Here is a 15674-nt window from a genome sequence, read left to right on the forward strand (position 1 = left end):
GACCCCAACGTTTGATCTTCTTTGTGGCAAATGGGTCCAACTCTTAAATATCAATTTCCCCTATTTTCTGGGGGGGGGGGGGGGCGGGGGGGGGGGGTAGATGCTTACAAAATCAGACGCGATCGGCTCTTCTGCTTCTTTCTCCCCTCTGGTTTGTGGTTTGAGTACCAGACTAGGACCAATGGTTCATCCCAAGCTGAGGAGGAACCGAGTTACGATCTGCCTAAGAAAGGTCTACCTCAGGTCACAACCGCGCTCCGGGACTTCAGCCGCCTCCATCCCGCCTCTCTTCAGCACTCGGGGTTTTTTTTTTTCCGCATCAGAAGGGACAAGCGCCTGCGTGCAACCCCTCCCGTGCATCTCCCCCCCTCCCCCTTATGAAGGACGTTGCGTCCAAATGTTTTGTGTGAGAGAGACGCGTCTCGGCAGAAACCAGCTGATTAGATCTGCTGTGTCACACACAGCAAAACCCACATCGCCCCACCACCCCCTTTATCTCCTTAGTCCATCTCTGACCTTATCCTATATTTCCCCCCCCCCCCGTTAGCAACGCTTGCACACCACTTCACTTCTCAACCGAAACATCCCGGCATAGGCCAGGTGGATCTCTAGGGCACGGACAACAGAAGCTGGGACCAAAATTAAGGCAGCCGGCTGACTCCCAAATTGCCCGAGTCTAAGCTGGTTTTCCAGGAAGAAGAAAGGAAGAGGTCAGCGGTTTTGGGACCCGCTGCCTTCTCTCCGCGGTGAGACAGGAGTTTGACGGGTGGAGATGGTGGTTTCCGGCAGCGCAGCGTGCCAGGAAGAGCCCGTCGAGGTCTGGGTGATATTTGGGTTTTTAACATGAGAAAGAAAGACGCCAAACCAGAAACCCAAACCCCCAAAAAAAAAACAAACCCGCAGCACGAACAAGTCTCTGGTTTTATTTTTGCTTTGAGGAGGAGGCTGCTGGGGTTTCAGTTCTTCCAACGTACCTCTTGGAAGTTCTGTTGCAAAGAAGTGAAAATATTTTTTTAACCAGGGTTAAAATAATTTTTTTCATTTTTTTTTCTTTTTTTCTTTTTTTTTCATTTTTGTTCTTTTTTTTCTTTTTTCTTTTTTCTTTTTTTATTTTTGCCTTTTTTCCTTTTTTCTTTTTTCTTTTTTCTTTTTTTCTTTTTTCTTTTTTATTTTTTCCTTTTTTCCTTTTTTCTTTTTTTCCTTTTTCTTTTTTTTTTCTTTTTTCCTTTTTTCCTTTTTTCTTTTTTTCCTTTTTTCTTTATTTTCTTTTTTCTTTTTTCTTTTTTCCATATTTTCTTTTTTCTTTTTTCCATTTTTTTTCTTTTTTCTTTTTTTCATTTTTTTCTTTTTTCCTTTTTTTCATTTTTTTTCATTTTTTCTTTTTTTCTTTTGTTTTCATTTTTTCTTTTTTCTTTTTTCTTTTTTCTTTTTTCTTTTTTTCCATTTTTTCTTTTTTCTTTTTTTTATTTTTTTCATTTTTTATTTTTTTATTTTTTTATTTTTTCCTTTCTTCCTTTTTTCCTTTTTTCCTTTTTTCTTTTTTCTTTTTTCTTTTTTTCATTTGTTTTCTTTTTTCTTTTGTTTCATTTTTTCTTTTTTCTTTTTCTTTTTTCCATTTTTTTCATTTTTTCATTTTTTTCTTTTTTTCTTTTTTATTTTCATTTTTTTCTTTTTTCTTCTTTTCTTTTTTTCTTTTTTTTCCTTTTATTTTTTCATTTTTTTTCCTTTTTTTTTTTTAATATTTTTTTAACAGGCTTGAAAAGAAAAACGTGCATTTGGGTTGACTTGGCAGACTTGTCTGTAGCCGTCAAAGGGGAAGAGATGTGATTTTTTCAGTGCAGTTTGTTAGTTGTGAATAGAGACGGGAGCCACCCGGATGGGCGTTACAGGGCTTCGCCAGACTGTGGGTACCTCTCAGTTTGCTCTATTAACGACTTGGCGTTGGGCCACCACCTCGGTGAGTGGCCAGTGGCTAACGAAATACGCCTTCTGTATATATGATTCTACACAACATTACATAATTGATATCGCAACATTACGTAATCGCTATCACAGCATTACGCAATTGATGTTTCTGTCGCAATTGATGTTTCTCTCACAATTGATGTTTCTCTCACAACTGATGTTTCTCTCACAATTGATGTTTCTCTCACAATTGATGTTTCTGTCACAACTGATGTTTCTCTCACAATTGATGTTTCTGTCGCAATTGATGTTTCTCTCACAATTGATGTTTCTCTCACAATTGATGTTTCTGTCACAACTGATGTTTCTCTCACAATTGATGTTTCTGTCGCAATTGATGTTTCTGTCACAACTGATGTTTCTCTCGCAATTGATGTTTCTGTCACAACTGATGTTTCTCTCGCAATTGATATTTCTGTCGCAATTGATGTTTCTCTCACAACTGATGTTTCTCTCACAATTGATGTTTCTCTCACAATTGATATTTCTGTCACAATTGATGTTTCTCTTACAATTAATTTTTCTGTCGCAATTGATATTTCTGTCGCAATTGATGTTTCTCTCACAACTGATGTTTCTCTCACAACTGATGTTTCTCTCGCAATTGATGTTTCTGTCGCAATTGATGTTTCTGTCGCAATTGATGTTTCTCTCACAATTGATGTTTATCTCACAATTGATGTTTCTGTCGCAATTGATATTTCTCTCACAATTGATGTTTATCTCACAATTGATGTTTCTGTCGCAATTGATGTTTCTGTCGCAATTGATGTTTCTCTCGCGATTGATGTTTCTCTCACAATTGATGTTTCTCTCACAATTGATATTTCTGTTGCAATTGATGTTTCTCTCACAATTGATGTTTCTCTCACATTGATATTTCTGTCACAATTGATATTTCTGTCGCAATTGATGTTTCTCTCACAATTGATGTTTCTCTCACAATTGATGTTTCTCTCACAATTGATATTTCTGTCGCAATTGATGTTTCTCTCACAATTGATGTTTCCCTCACAATTGATGTTTCTCTCACAATTGATGTTTCTGTCGCAATTGATGTTTCTCTCACAATTGATGTTTCTCTCACAATTGATGTTTCTCTCACAATTGATGTTTCTGTCGCAATTGATATTTCTCTCACAATTGATGTTTCTGTCGCAATTGATGTTTCTGTCGCAATTGATGTTTCTCTCGCGATTGATGTTTCTCTCACAATTGATGTTTCTCTCACAATTGATATTTCTGTTGCAATTGATGTTTCTCTCACAATTGATGTTTCTCTCACAATTGATGTTTCTCTCACAATTGATATTTCTGTCGCAATTGATGTTTCTCTCACAATTGATGTTTCCCTCACAATTGATGTTTCTCTCACAATTGATGTTTCTGTCGCAATTGATGTTTCTCTCACAATTGATGTTTCTCTCACAATTGATGTTTCTCTCACAATTGATGTTTCTGTCGCAATTGATATTTCTCTCACAATTGATGTTTCTCTCACAATTGATGTTTCTCTCACAATTGATGTTTCTCTCACAACTGATGTTTCCCTCACAACTGATGTTTCTCTCACAATTGACGTTTCTCTCACAATTGACGTTTCTCTCACAATTGATGTTTCTCTCACAATTGATGTTTCTCTCACAACTGATGTTTCTCTCACAATTGATATTTCTGTCGCAATTGATATTTCTCTCACAACTGATGTTTCTCTCACAATTGATGTTTCTCTCACAATTGATGTTTCTCTCACAATTGATATTTCTGTCGCAATTGATGTTTCTCTCACAACTGATGTTTCTCTCACAATTGACGTTTCTCTCGCGATTGATGTTTCTGCCTGGCGAGCTCTTAAGTGTTTCTCTCAAGTCTCCCGGTTCTTCATTCTTCAGTAGTCCCAAAAGCTCGTGACCTTTCAGCTGACTCCTATCGTTCCGTTCCAGGCCCTCTTCTGAAGCTGTAGCTCAGATTCTGCTCACCACAGCCTCTCATCTTCTTCAAACATCGAAATCCACCTACGGACCTCTTAGAAAAACTCCAGCTCTTCCATTAGCTTACGCTTACTCCCCGCCTCTTCCAGATGTCGAAGCTTTATGAATCGCTCCCTGTGGGTTAATCGCTCGTTTCCGACCCCCTTCTCGCGTTCTCCTTTCTGACTGACTCCTCTCCTTTCTGCTGACTCAGCTTGGCTGGCTGTCAGGCCTCAGGCCAGCCGCCGTCAGCGCTGTCCGAGGGATAAACGAGCAGCGCCTGCGTAATTCCCGGGGTACTGCCCTCCGGCTCCTGCGTTCCATGAAGACCTCATACGATTACGTCTCTTCTTCAGCCACTCGATGATCGTTCTCAACACAGATATACAAAAATCTGAGGCACTTAAATCACTTCGAAGCTTATTTCTTTTACAACTACTTATTTCTTCTACAATTACTTATTTCGTTTACAATTACTTATTTCTTTTACAATTACTTATTTCATTTAATTACTTATTTCTTTTACAATTACTTATTTCATTTAAAATTACTTATTTCTTTTACAATTATTTATTTCATTTACAATTACTTATTTCTTTTACAATTACTTCTTTATTTTACAATTACTTATTTTGTTTTATTACTTATTTCATTTACAATTACTTATTTCCTTTACAATTACTTATTTTCTTTAATTACTTATTTCATTTACAATTACTTATTTCTTTTACTATTACTTATTTCATTTAATTACTTATTTCATTTACAATTACTTATTCCTTTTACAATTACTTATTTCGTTTACAATTACTTATTTTGTTTACAATTATTTATTTCATTTACAATTACTTATTTCTTTTATGATTACTTATTTCGTTTACAATTACTTATTTTGTTTACAATTATTTATTTCATTTACAATTACTTATTTCTTTTATGATTACTTATTTCTTTTACAATTACTTATTTCATTTACAATTACTTATTTTGTTTACAATTATTTATTTCATTTACAATTTCTTATTTCATTTAATTATTTATTTCATTTACAATTACTTATTTCTTTTACAATTACCTATTTCATTTACAATTACTTATTTCTTTTACAATTACTTATGTCGTTTAATTACTTATTTTTTTTACAATTACTTATTTCATTTACAATTACTTATTTCCTTTAATTACTTATTTCATTTACAATTACTTATTTCATTTACAATTACTTATTTCTTTTACAATTTATTTCATTTACAATTACTTATTTCATTTAAAATTACTTATTCCTTTTACAATTACTTATTTCTTTTACAATTGCTTATTTCGTTTACAATTACTTATTTTGTTTACAATTATTTATTTCATTTACAATTACTTATTTCTTTTACGATTACTTATTCCTTTTACTATTACTTATTTCATTTACAATTACTTATTTCATTTACAATTACTTATTTCATTTACGATTACTTATTTAATTTGCAATTACTTATCCTTTTACAATTACTTATTTCATTTACAATTACTTATTTCTTTCACTATTACTTATTTCGTTTACAATTACTTATTTCTTTTACAATTTATTTCATTTACAATTACTTATTTCATTTAAAATTACTTATTCCTTTTACAATTACTTATTTCTTTTACAATTGCTTATTTCGTTTACAATTACTTATTTTGTTTACAATTATTTATTTCATTTACAATTACTTATTTCTTTTACGATTACTTATTCCTTTTACTATTACTTATTTCATTTACAATTACTTATTTCATTTACAATTACTTATTTCATTTACGATTACTTATTTAATTTGCAATTACTTATCCTTTTACAATTACTTATTTCATTTACAATTACTTATTTCTTTCACTATTACTTATTTCGTTTACAATTACTTATTTCTTTTACAATTACTTATTTCATTTACAATTACTTATTCCTTTTACAATTACTTATTTCTTTTACTATTACTTATTTCTTTTACAATTACTTATTTTGTTTAATTACTTATTTCGTTTACAATTAGTTATTTCATTTACAATTACTTATTTCTTTTACAATTACTTATTTCGTTTACAATTACTTATTTCGTTTAATTATTTATTTCATTTACAATTACTTATTTAATTTACAATTACTTATTTCTTTTACTATTACTTATTTCCTTTAATTACTTATTTCATTTAATTACTTATTTCGTTCACAATTACTTACTTCTTTTACACTGGGCTAGGGGTGGGAGTTACCTAAAGCCACAGAACCCGTAAGCTCAAACCCAACCTGGGCTGGCAGCCCAGAAAGCCGCCCCCATCCCCGGGCTGCATCCCCAGCAGCGTGGCCAGCGGGGTGGTGGGGTGGGGGAATTCTGCCCCTCCGCTCTCGTGACACCACCCCAGGAGTATTGCCTCCTGCTCTGGGGCCACCAACAGAAGAAGGACAGGGACCTGTTGGAGAGGGGCCAGAGTGGGGCCACAAAGATGCTGCCGGGCTTGGAGCCCCTCTGCTGGGAGGACAGGATGGGAGAGTTGGGGGTGCTCAGCCTGGAGAAGAGAAGGCTCCGGGGAGACCTTATAGCAGCTTTCCAGCATCTGAAGGACGCCTACAAGAAGGCTGGAGAAGGACTTTTTACAAGGGCGTGGAGTGACAGGACGAGGGGGAAACGGCTTCAAACTGGAAGAGGGGAGATTTAGATGAGATATCAGGAAGAAATTTTCCACTTTGAGGGTGGTGAGGCACTGGCCCAGGTTGCCCCGAGAAGCTGTGGAGGCCCCATCCCTGGAGGCGTTGAAGGCCAGGTTGGACGGGGCTGGGAGCAACCTGGGCTGGGGGGAGGTGCCCAGGACAGAGGCGTTGGAATTAGATGATCTTTAAGGTCCCTTCCAACTCTAACCATTGTGTGATTCTGTGAAAGGCTTTTCGGGGAACTGTGGGCACACGTCCAACTGATTTGGGGCTTAAATATCAGCTTTGAGTCAGCTTTGTTTCCTGCCGGGGGCGGGGGGAGGGGGAAAAGACGGCGGGCGGGGTGAAGTCCTAGCCTGATGTGTTGCGCGGGGTCGATGTGATGAATTACCGCTTCCCGGCCGGAGAAGCAGAACCCGGAATCCTGGTTCCGGTCCTGGGTTTGGCTGGGATGGAATTAGTTTTCTTCATAGCAACCCGTAAGGTGGCGTTTCGGATTTGTGACTAAAAGACGGATGATAATCCATCAGAGCTTTGGTTATTGCTGACAGCGTTTGCACAGTGTGAAGGTAGTTTTGGGGTTTGTTTTTTTTTTTTTTTCTATTTTCCTCTTTCCATCACGTATTCAACTGTTTTATCGCAATCTGTGAGTTTTCTTTGCCTTTGCTCTTCCCATCCCGCTGGGATTTGGCGGGGGGGAGGGGGGAGCACATGGCCAGACAGGGCCAACCCAACGCAGCTTCCCAGGCCCTCCTCATCTCCAATCCAAGCAACGACCCCCACCTCCTCACTGGCCAGAAACCCAAAGATTCCTTTCGGCAGCCTGGTATTTGACGCAGCTAGACCTCAAGAGCTCGTCTTGTCCTGCACGGTGGCTCACCACCACCCTTCTTCCCCGCTCGGACCCACGATCCCGTCCTTCCTAACCCCGTAAGGTCTCCAGCAGCCCCATTATTTTTAAGTTTCCCCATATCGCTTCCCAGTGCCCATATCAACCGACTGCTTGTCGATTCACCGAATCGCTTCTAACAGAAGAAATAATCTACTCCCACACGTGTTGCATGCAGCTAAAAGATAATTTCGGAGGCGCGTTGAGGTTTGTAGATTCTTTTTTTTTTTTTTTCCCCCCCGTGAGCGGCCTCATTGTCAGGTGAGATTGTTTTCACAGGTTTTCTCCGTGACCAGTCCAGGTTTTCCACGCCGAGGAGGCACAAAAAGGAGCTGTGACCTACGTGAACCCATGGCGCGGTGGAGGGGCGGCCCTCTTGACCGATGGCCACAAGGGGCAGGACTCCGTAGGGCCGTTGCTGCGGAAGTGACTTCTTTTCTCTCCTTTTTGCAGCCTCCTCCCTCTTGTCGTCCCAACGCCCCTCTCTCACAGCTTTCCTCCACCTTCTACCGTTGGCTGTGTCCTCTGCGGGTAAGTGCAGCTTTACCTCTCGCGAGATGGTCCGCGGCTGAACCGAGCCTTTGGCAACGAGGCGAGGATCTGCAAAATGGAGGGAACGCGTCGTTTTCTTTTTCCTCTCTCTTTTCCACCCCCCAAATCCTTTCTTTCTTCCCCAGACCTTCTGCCAACCCCGACGCTCTCCACAGACGCCGGCTATAATTTCTATTATGAAGGAGAACGCGTCGCTATTCTCTGCTTGGCTCCGACGATGAGGAAAATAGGCGGATTTCGGTTCTTCAATCAAACTGGGGAACAAATTGACCTGCAAGCACCTTTCTCCCACCCGACTGCCTGGCTCCAGCTCACAGCCACCAAAGCATCTGCTGGGGAGTACACGTGCATGTACTTTGTGGAGGACTCCGGACAAGAAATACCTTCCAATAGGAGCCTTCCTCTTTCAGTTAAGGTTCATGGTAGGTTGGTCTTGTCTGGATGGCTCGGGTACCATCAGCCCAGACACCGCGCGCCTCCCTTTAGAGCATGATCTTGTCCAACGGCCCTGTCATGTGGTTGCCAACGGACGGATGAAGTCGCCCTGGCTTCTCACAAGCTCCTTTCGTGCTCCTGGATTTCTCTGCGAAAGCGGGAATAAGTTGGCCTAAAGGTTGGGTGGCCTCCAAGAGGTCTGATGGCAGCGAGCCTCCCCAAGCCTTTCATGAGGGTTTGGCCTATTTGGGGCACGTGAAAATACTTATTTTCTGCACTTCAGTGAAGAAACTGCTCAAGCTGCTTTGAATTCTTGTTTCTGAGAATCATAGGGGGTTTTGCTTCTGCCCATGGTTCAAGAAGGGGATAGAAAAGACAACCACGAGTGTCCCGTCTGTCGTCCCCGCCCCCCCCCAGAAGCTGTTCTGTAGTTCAAGGGTCTGTATTTACCCCAGTAATAGTCAGAAGAATAATTAACTTCTTTTCTAGTCCCTTTGTCGAGGCTGAGTCATGACATTGGGAAAAATCATGGGTATTGTGCACGGGTCCTGATGTCAATAAATGGACGATTGGTTGGGTTATGTGTCGTTTGGGTTGTTTTGTTTTTTTTTTCCAGCTGCTCCCATTGCCCCAACTTTATCCGTGGATCCTCAGCAAGAGGTCTATAGATACGGGGACTACGTCAAGCTACTCTGCTCCATCCCCTCATTTCCAGCCTACGTTCGAGAAGTCCAGTACTATGCGGACTTTGGACTTGCAGCCTCCATCCCAGTACCAAACGTGAGGAACTACAGCTATGACATCAGGATCACAGGAGAGGAGCGCTCCGGGTCTTACAGTTGTGCCTATTTTGTCATTCAGTCTAGACGTCCCGTTCGCTCCGAAAAGAGCTGCTGGGTCAATGTCACTGTGATAAGTGAGTTTTCAAACCCTTCGTCACTTGAGCATCCAGTAACCACCGGCCCATCATTAGTTAATTCCTTCCCTGTGTGCTTGCCTATGAATTCACCCATCCCTTCCTGTCCTATGACCATCCACCTCTCTGCCTCGGCGTCTCTCTCTCCGTCACGAAATGAGCTCATTGCCACACCTGCCCACGCTTTTATGGACAAAAATAAGGGCAGATACTGGAGGAGAAAAAAAAAACATCTCAATCAAAAGATGGTTTTATTACCTTCTCTGGCTTTTCTGATGAGACCACCACAACTTTCAACAACAATCCGTCGTTCTCCTGGGTGGGTTTGCACCATAGCTTCCCAAGAGCTAAGCATCTAACCATCTCCCAGGGACCACTACAGCTGATTTGGAGTATGTGGTAGGGTGGCCAACGCAGCTCACTGTCTTATTTGTAGGCCCGTCCATCTGTCAGCTGATATTTTGTCACAATCTGGACGTCCATTGACTCCCACGCCCGTTGCCAAGATTACCACCATAGAGGGGCTTTGCAGAACTGGAGGGAGATTCACCTCCTTCCCTCTAAGATGGGGTTAGCTATTGATGGGCTCGGTCACGGTAGGAGTCATCATCTCTGTTACGGGGAAAGGTCGCGTCATGGTAAAGTTGCTGTTGATTCCTTCCCAGGCCATAAAATGAGCTGGATTCGGGAGATCATCGTTGGAGGTTCCTTCTTTACCATCAATGGCCTCATCTTTTTCTTCTCCCACCGCCTGATGAAGAGAAGAGGTAAATATTTCACTTTCTTTGACTCTCAGAAAATGACCCAGTTTGACTGTTATTCCACCTTCCTTTCCAAATTAAAATTAAATTTCCAAATTAAAAAAAAAAAGGAAACAAACAAACGCTTTGTTCAAAGCCCTTTTCGGGAGGTCGTTCTGGACAGAGAATTTGAACAGCATGGCTCTTTGCTCTCCTTCCTCCTTTCATCCCCAAATTTGCCTCCCTCGGAGGGCAAAGACTGAAAAGACACCATTTCTGATGCTGCTGCTTCCCTTATCTGCAGATCTGGAAGAGGGATTCCGGGTGGATTAACGAGACGAACGAGAAGAAAAATGCCCCGAAGGTTTTGCTCAATTTAGCCAACGCAATCCACCTCCCTCGGGCCCTGCCTGTTTCCTCCATGTCTGCCTCAGAGTCTCCAGGAGGCGGAAGTGGTGCATCATCAACCGGCCTGCTTTTCCTTGCTCCTTTCCTCTGTGCAGACCCACGTGCCTTCCAACCGGCCTTGGGTCCGTCTGAATAAAGCTGGATGTTGCGTTTGGGTCTTGTGGGTTTCGTGGAAAGATGCGTATTTCCACGCTCCTTCCCGAAAGGCGTGCTCGCATTTGTGCGCCTGCCGCTGCTCCATCTCACCCCTCGTCCCACCGTGTTCCCGTTACCCCTTGGTCATATTCGTATCCGAAATTCAGCCTCCTTTGGGGTTTTAATCGCTGGACTGTGCAGTCCGACGGAAGGAGACGGGTTTGGGGAGGAGGATGCATGCGCAGATCCGTCCCTTGCCCCTCTGGCTTGCTTGCCTTGGCTGTCCAGGTCCAACACATATCGTGTCTGTGTGGGTCATACCTTCTGGTTTGCATCTGTAGAGGGTTGATGTCTTGGGGAGAGGACCACAGGGCAGGAGGGGTGTGACAAGAGGTCACATTTAAGCGGCGAAGCGCAGTGGGGGGGGTCAGACCCCTTCGTTCAGCATCTGCTGCCAAAGGAGAGTAGACAGCCCACCCCAGCACAGGAGCACATCATCTCCTCCCTGGACGGACGTGGCGTAAATCGGACCCGTCCAATGGGGCTGAATTCCACTTGGTATGAGGTGGCTCTCCTTGTGTGGGGGAAGACGGTGTTTTTCTAAGGTTAGGAACTGGGGCGGGGGGCAGGTAGAGACCAAACTCTGTGTTTTTCCCAATGAGGGCTGCAGAGGAGCACCAGCCAGCGATGGGTAAAACCCTTCGGCGTTTGCCTTTCCCACCACCCTCACCATTCCCTGTTTTCCTAAAGTACCAAATCGTGGCAGAAAACCTTGAAAAGACACTTCGGCTTTTATGATGAAGCTGTCCAGGGTGTAGGAAGGTTTTCCTTCCTCCTCTCTTTCATCACGTCCCACGGAGTGGGAACCAACCCCAGGTTCCAGTATAGGATGGGGAGCTACCTGTTAGAGAGCAGCGTAGAGGAAAGGGACCTGGGGGTCCTGGTGGACAGCAGGATGACCATGAGCCAGCACTGTGCCCTTGTGGCCAAGAAGGCCCATGACATGCTGGGCTGTATTAGAAGGGGGGTGATTAGTAGATCGAGAGAGGTCCTTCTTCTCCTCTACTCTGCCCTGGTGAGACCGCATCTGGAATATTGTGTCCAGTTCTGGGCCCCTCAGTTCAAGAAGGACAGAGCTGCTGGAGAGAGTCCAGCGTAGGGCAACTAAGATGATTAAGGGAGTGGAGCATCTCCCTTATGAGGAAAGACTGAGGGAGCTGGGTCTCTTTAGTTTGGAGAAGAGGAGACTGAGGGGTGATCTTATTAGCGTCTATAAATATATAAAGGGGGAATGTCAGGAGGATGGAGCCAGGCTCTTCTCAGTGGCGACCAGTGATAGGACAAGGGGTAATGGATTCAAGCTGGAACACGAGAGGTTCCACTTAAATTTGAGAAGAAACTTCTTCTCAGTGAGGGTGACAGAGCACTGGAACAGGCTGCCCAGGGAGGTTGTGGAGTCTCCTTCTCTGGAGACATTCAAAACTCACCTGGACGCCTTCCTGTGCAACCTCATCTAGGTGTTCCTGCTCCAACAGGGGGATTGGACTAGATGATCTTTTGAGGTCCCTTCCAATCCCTAGCATACTGTGATACTGTGAGTGACCCAACAGGCCACTCCTGGTGCACACAGGAGACGTAAAAGAGGCATAAAGCCACTCTTTTGAGCATTTTCTCAGGGTTTGAAATTTAGGAGCGGGCTGGAGCTGGAGTGTCAAGAGCTGCGAGTTTTGTTCAATCACCCCGACCTTCCAATTCATCCATCCATCCATCCATCCATCCATGGCATGTACCTGCTCCTTGTCCTGTCAGCTGCTGAGCCACGTGTGGGATCAGAAGCACCTGCACATGGCAGGGGAACAGGATAAGGTCGGATAGGATAGGATAGGATAGGATAGGATAGGATAGGATAGGATAGGATAGGATAGGATAGGATAGGATAGGATAGGATAGGATAGGATAGGATATTTTTCAGTTGAAAGGGACCTACAACGATCATCTGGTCAAAGTGGCTGACTAATATGGGGCTGACCAAAAGTTCAAGCATAGAATCATAGAATCATAGAATCAGTGAGGTTGGAAGGGACCTTTAAGATCATCAAGTCCAACCGTTAACCTACCCTGATAAAAACCCCACCACTTCTAAACCATGTCCCTAAGCACCTCATCTACCCTTTTCTTAAACACCTCCAGGGATGGTGAATCCACCACCTCTCTGGGCAGCCTATTCCAATGTTTAATAACCCTTTCCGTGAAAAAATGCTTCCTAAGATCCAATCTAAACCTGCCCTGACATAACTTGAACCCGTTTCCTCTTGTCCTATCACTTGTCGCCAGGGAGAAGAGGTCAGCTCCCATCTCTCTAAAACCTCCTTTCAGGTAGTTGTAGAGGGTGATAAGGTCTCCCCTCAGCCTCCTCTTCTCCAGGCTAAACAACCCCAGATCCCTCAGTCGTTCCTCATAAGGTTTGTCCTCCAGACCCCTCACCAGCTTTGTAGCCCTTCTCTGGACACGCTCCAACACCTCAACGTCCTTCTTGTAGTGAGGGGCCCAAAACTGAACGCAGCACTTGAGGTGAGGCCTCACCAGTGCCGAGTACGGGGGGATGATGACTTCCCTAGTCCGGCTCACCACACTATTCCTGATGCAGGCCAGGATGGTGTTGGCCTTCTTGGCCACCTGGGCACACTGCTGGCTCATACTCAGCCAGCTGTCCACCAACACCCCCAGGTCCTTTTCTGCCAGGCAGCTTTCCAGCCACTCTGCCCCCAGTCTGTAGCGCTGCACGGGGTTGGTGTGACCCAAGTGCAGGACCCGACACTTGGCCTTGTTGAACCTCATACCATTGGCCTCGGCCCATCTGTCCAAATCCCTCTGCAGAGCCAACCTACCCTCAAGCAGATCAACACGCCCCCCTCGTTTAGTGTCGTCTGCGAACTTACTGAGGGTTCATTCGATCCCCTCATCCAGATCATTGATAAAGATATTAAAGAGAACGGGCCCCAGCACCGATCCCTGGGGGACACCACTTGTATGTTCTTAAGGGCACTGCCCAAACGACCCTTAAACACTGACAGACTTGGGGCGTCGACCACCTCTCTAGGAAGCCTCTTCCAGCGTTTGACCGCTCTCTGCGCAGAAAAGCTTCCAGTCGGAACCTCCCCTGGCACAGCTTGGACCCATTCCCACGCATCCTGTCCCTGGACGCCAAGCAGGAGAACTCAGGACCTCCCCTTCCGTGTCCCCTCCTCAGGAAGCTGCAGAGAGTGATGAGGTCACCCCTCAGCCTCCTTTATCTCCAAACTAAACAAACTCAGAGTTCTCAGCTGCTCCTCAGAGGACGTTCCTCCCAGCCCCGTCGCCGGCGGTGTTGCCCTTCCCTGGACACATTCAAGGACCTTCACATCCGTCACAAATGGTGGGGCCCAGAACTGCGCACAGCGCTTCAAGGCGAGACCGTACCAACGCCGAATGCAGCGGGATAATCCCCTCTCTTGACCTGCTGGATCTCCTGTGTTTGGTGCCCCCCAGGATGGGGTTCGCCCTCTCGGCTGTCAGGGCCCTCTGCTGACTCCTACTGAGCTACTGCCCACCAGCAGCCCCACGTCCCTTTCTGCGGGGCTGCTCTCCAGCCTGTCCTCTCCCAGTTTCTAGTCGTGACTGGTGTTAATCCATCCCAGGTGCAGAATTCGGCATTTGTTCTTAATTTTCATGTCATTGATGATTGCCCGATGCTCCCATCTATCTAGATCCGTCTGAAGGCCTCTTGTCCCTCAAAAGAGTTAACGGCATCTCCTAGTTTGGTGTCATCAGCCAACTTGGTAATGGCACATTCAACTCCTGCATCCAGATAGTTGATAAAGATGTTGAAAAGAACTGGCCCTGGAATTGAACTCTGAGGAACACCGCTGGTGACCAGTCACCAGCCGGATGTAGCCCCATTCACCGCAACCCTTTGGGCCCCGCCCTTCAGCCAGTTCTTCGCCGTCAACCCACTCATCCCACAGTCGGACAACGTGTCCAGAAGGATGCTGTGAGGGACAGCCTCACTAAAATCCGGGAAAATCTACATCCACCACTTCTCCTTCATCCCTTAGGTGACTTTGTCATAGAAGGATATGAAATCAGTTAAACGGGACTTTCCCTTTCTGAAACCACGTTGAGTGCGTCTGACGTTTCCATCATCCTTTAAATGCCTTTCCTTTCCATCATCCTTTCCATCCTTTCCGTCATCCTTTAAATGCACCCAGTATGATCTATGAGGGGGGACCCAGGTCTCCAGGAGACCTAGACATCCAAGATACCCAAGACCCAGCTGCCAGGAGAAGGGCCCAAAGAGTCTGAGGGGACCCGGGCACCTGAGGGTCTCAACCCCGCTATTGTCAAGGGCCCATGAGGCCATTTCAGCCCAGATCGAGGCTTTTTAGCCCTGCAGGTTCAGCGCAGCCATGGCTGTCCTCCTTGAGCGGGACCTTAACTTGGTCCTCTCCATCATTTCTCATTTGGACCTTGGACCTGCCTCATCCCACCTGGCTTATCCAGGGACCGCTGAGTTGTGTCTGACCCTGGTTACCGTCACTGGACATCATCCCAACCCGTGTTCTTGCCTTCACTTTGGACCTGTCTCATCGCCACGGTCTTGCCCGGTGGTCTGGACTTTAGGCTGATCTCCCCTTGCTGACCACGGGACCAAGCTCAGTCCCCCAAGTCCGTCAGGGAGCAGTTGGCCATTGTTACCCCCCCAACGGCTGTAGCAATGACAAGAAAAGCTAAAAATTTTTACCCCTGAAAGTTGGAGTCGCAGCCAGCGCGCAAGGGCACCTTCTCCATTGAGTGTCTCCTCAAGGGCATCATGGCTTTCAACCCACACTCATCCCAGCTTGGACAACTACAAGAACTTGGTCCAAGACATCGGGTGAAAGAAATTCTCTACCTTAAAGGAAATGATCTCTTGATAGTGAGAAAAATTACATTTTTCACC

At 44.5% G+C, this 15674-nt stretch overlaps 2 long non-coding RNA genes across 2 annotated transcripts; both read left to right on the forward strand.

Moving 5' to 3' along the window:
- Positions 1-7714: 7714 nt before the first annotated feature.
- Positions 7715-9200, forward strand: LOC309684771. Its single transcript, XR_014270338.1, has 3 exons — positions 7715-8041; positions 8188-8484; positions 9114-9200. It is a non-coding gene; the product is annotated as an uncharacterized lncRNA (long non-coding RNA).
- Positions 9201-9265: 65 nt separating this feature from the next.
- Positions 9266-10491, forward strand: LOC309684772. The gene is made up of 4 exons (XR_014270339.1): positions 9266-9277; positions 9359-9413; positions 10079-10180; positions 10458-10491. It is a non-coding gene; the product is annotated as an uncharacterized lncRNA (long non-coding RNA).
- The last annotated feature ends 5183 nt before the right edge of the window (positions 10492-15674 follow it).

Source organism: Vanellus vanellus (assembly GCF_965231255.1).
Source record: "Vanellus vanellus genome assembly, contig: HAP1_SCAFFOLD_187, whole genome shotgun sequence".
Classification (NCBI taxonomy): Eukaryota; Metazoa; Chordata; class Aves; order Charadriiformes; family Charadriidae; genus Vanellus; species Vanellus vanellus.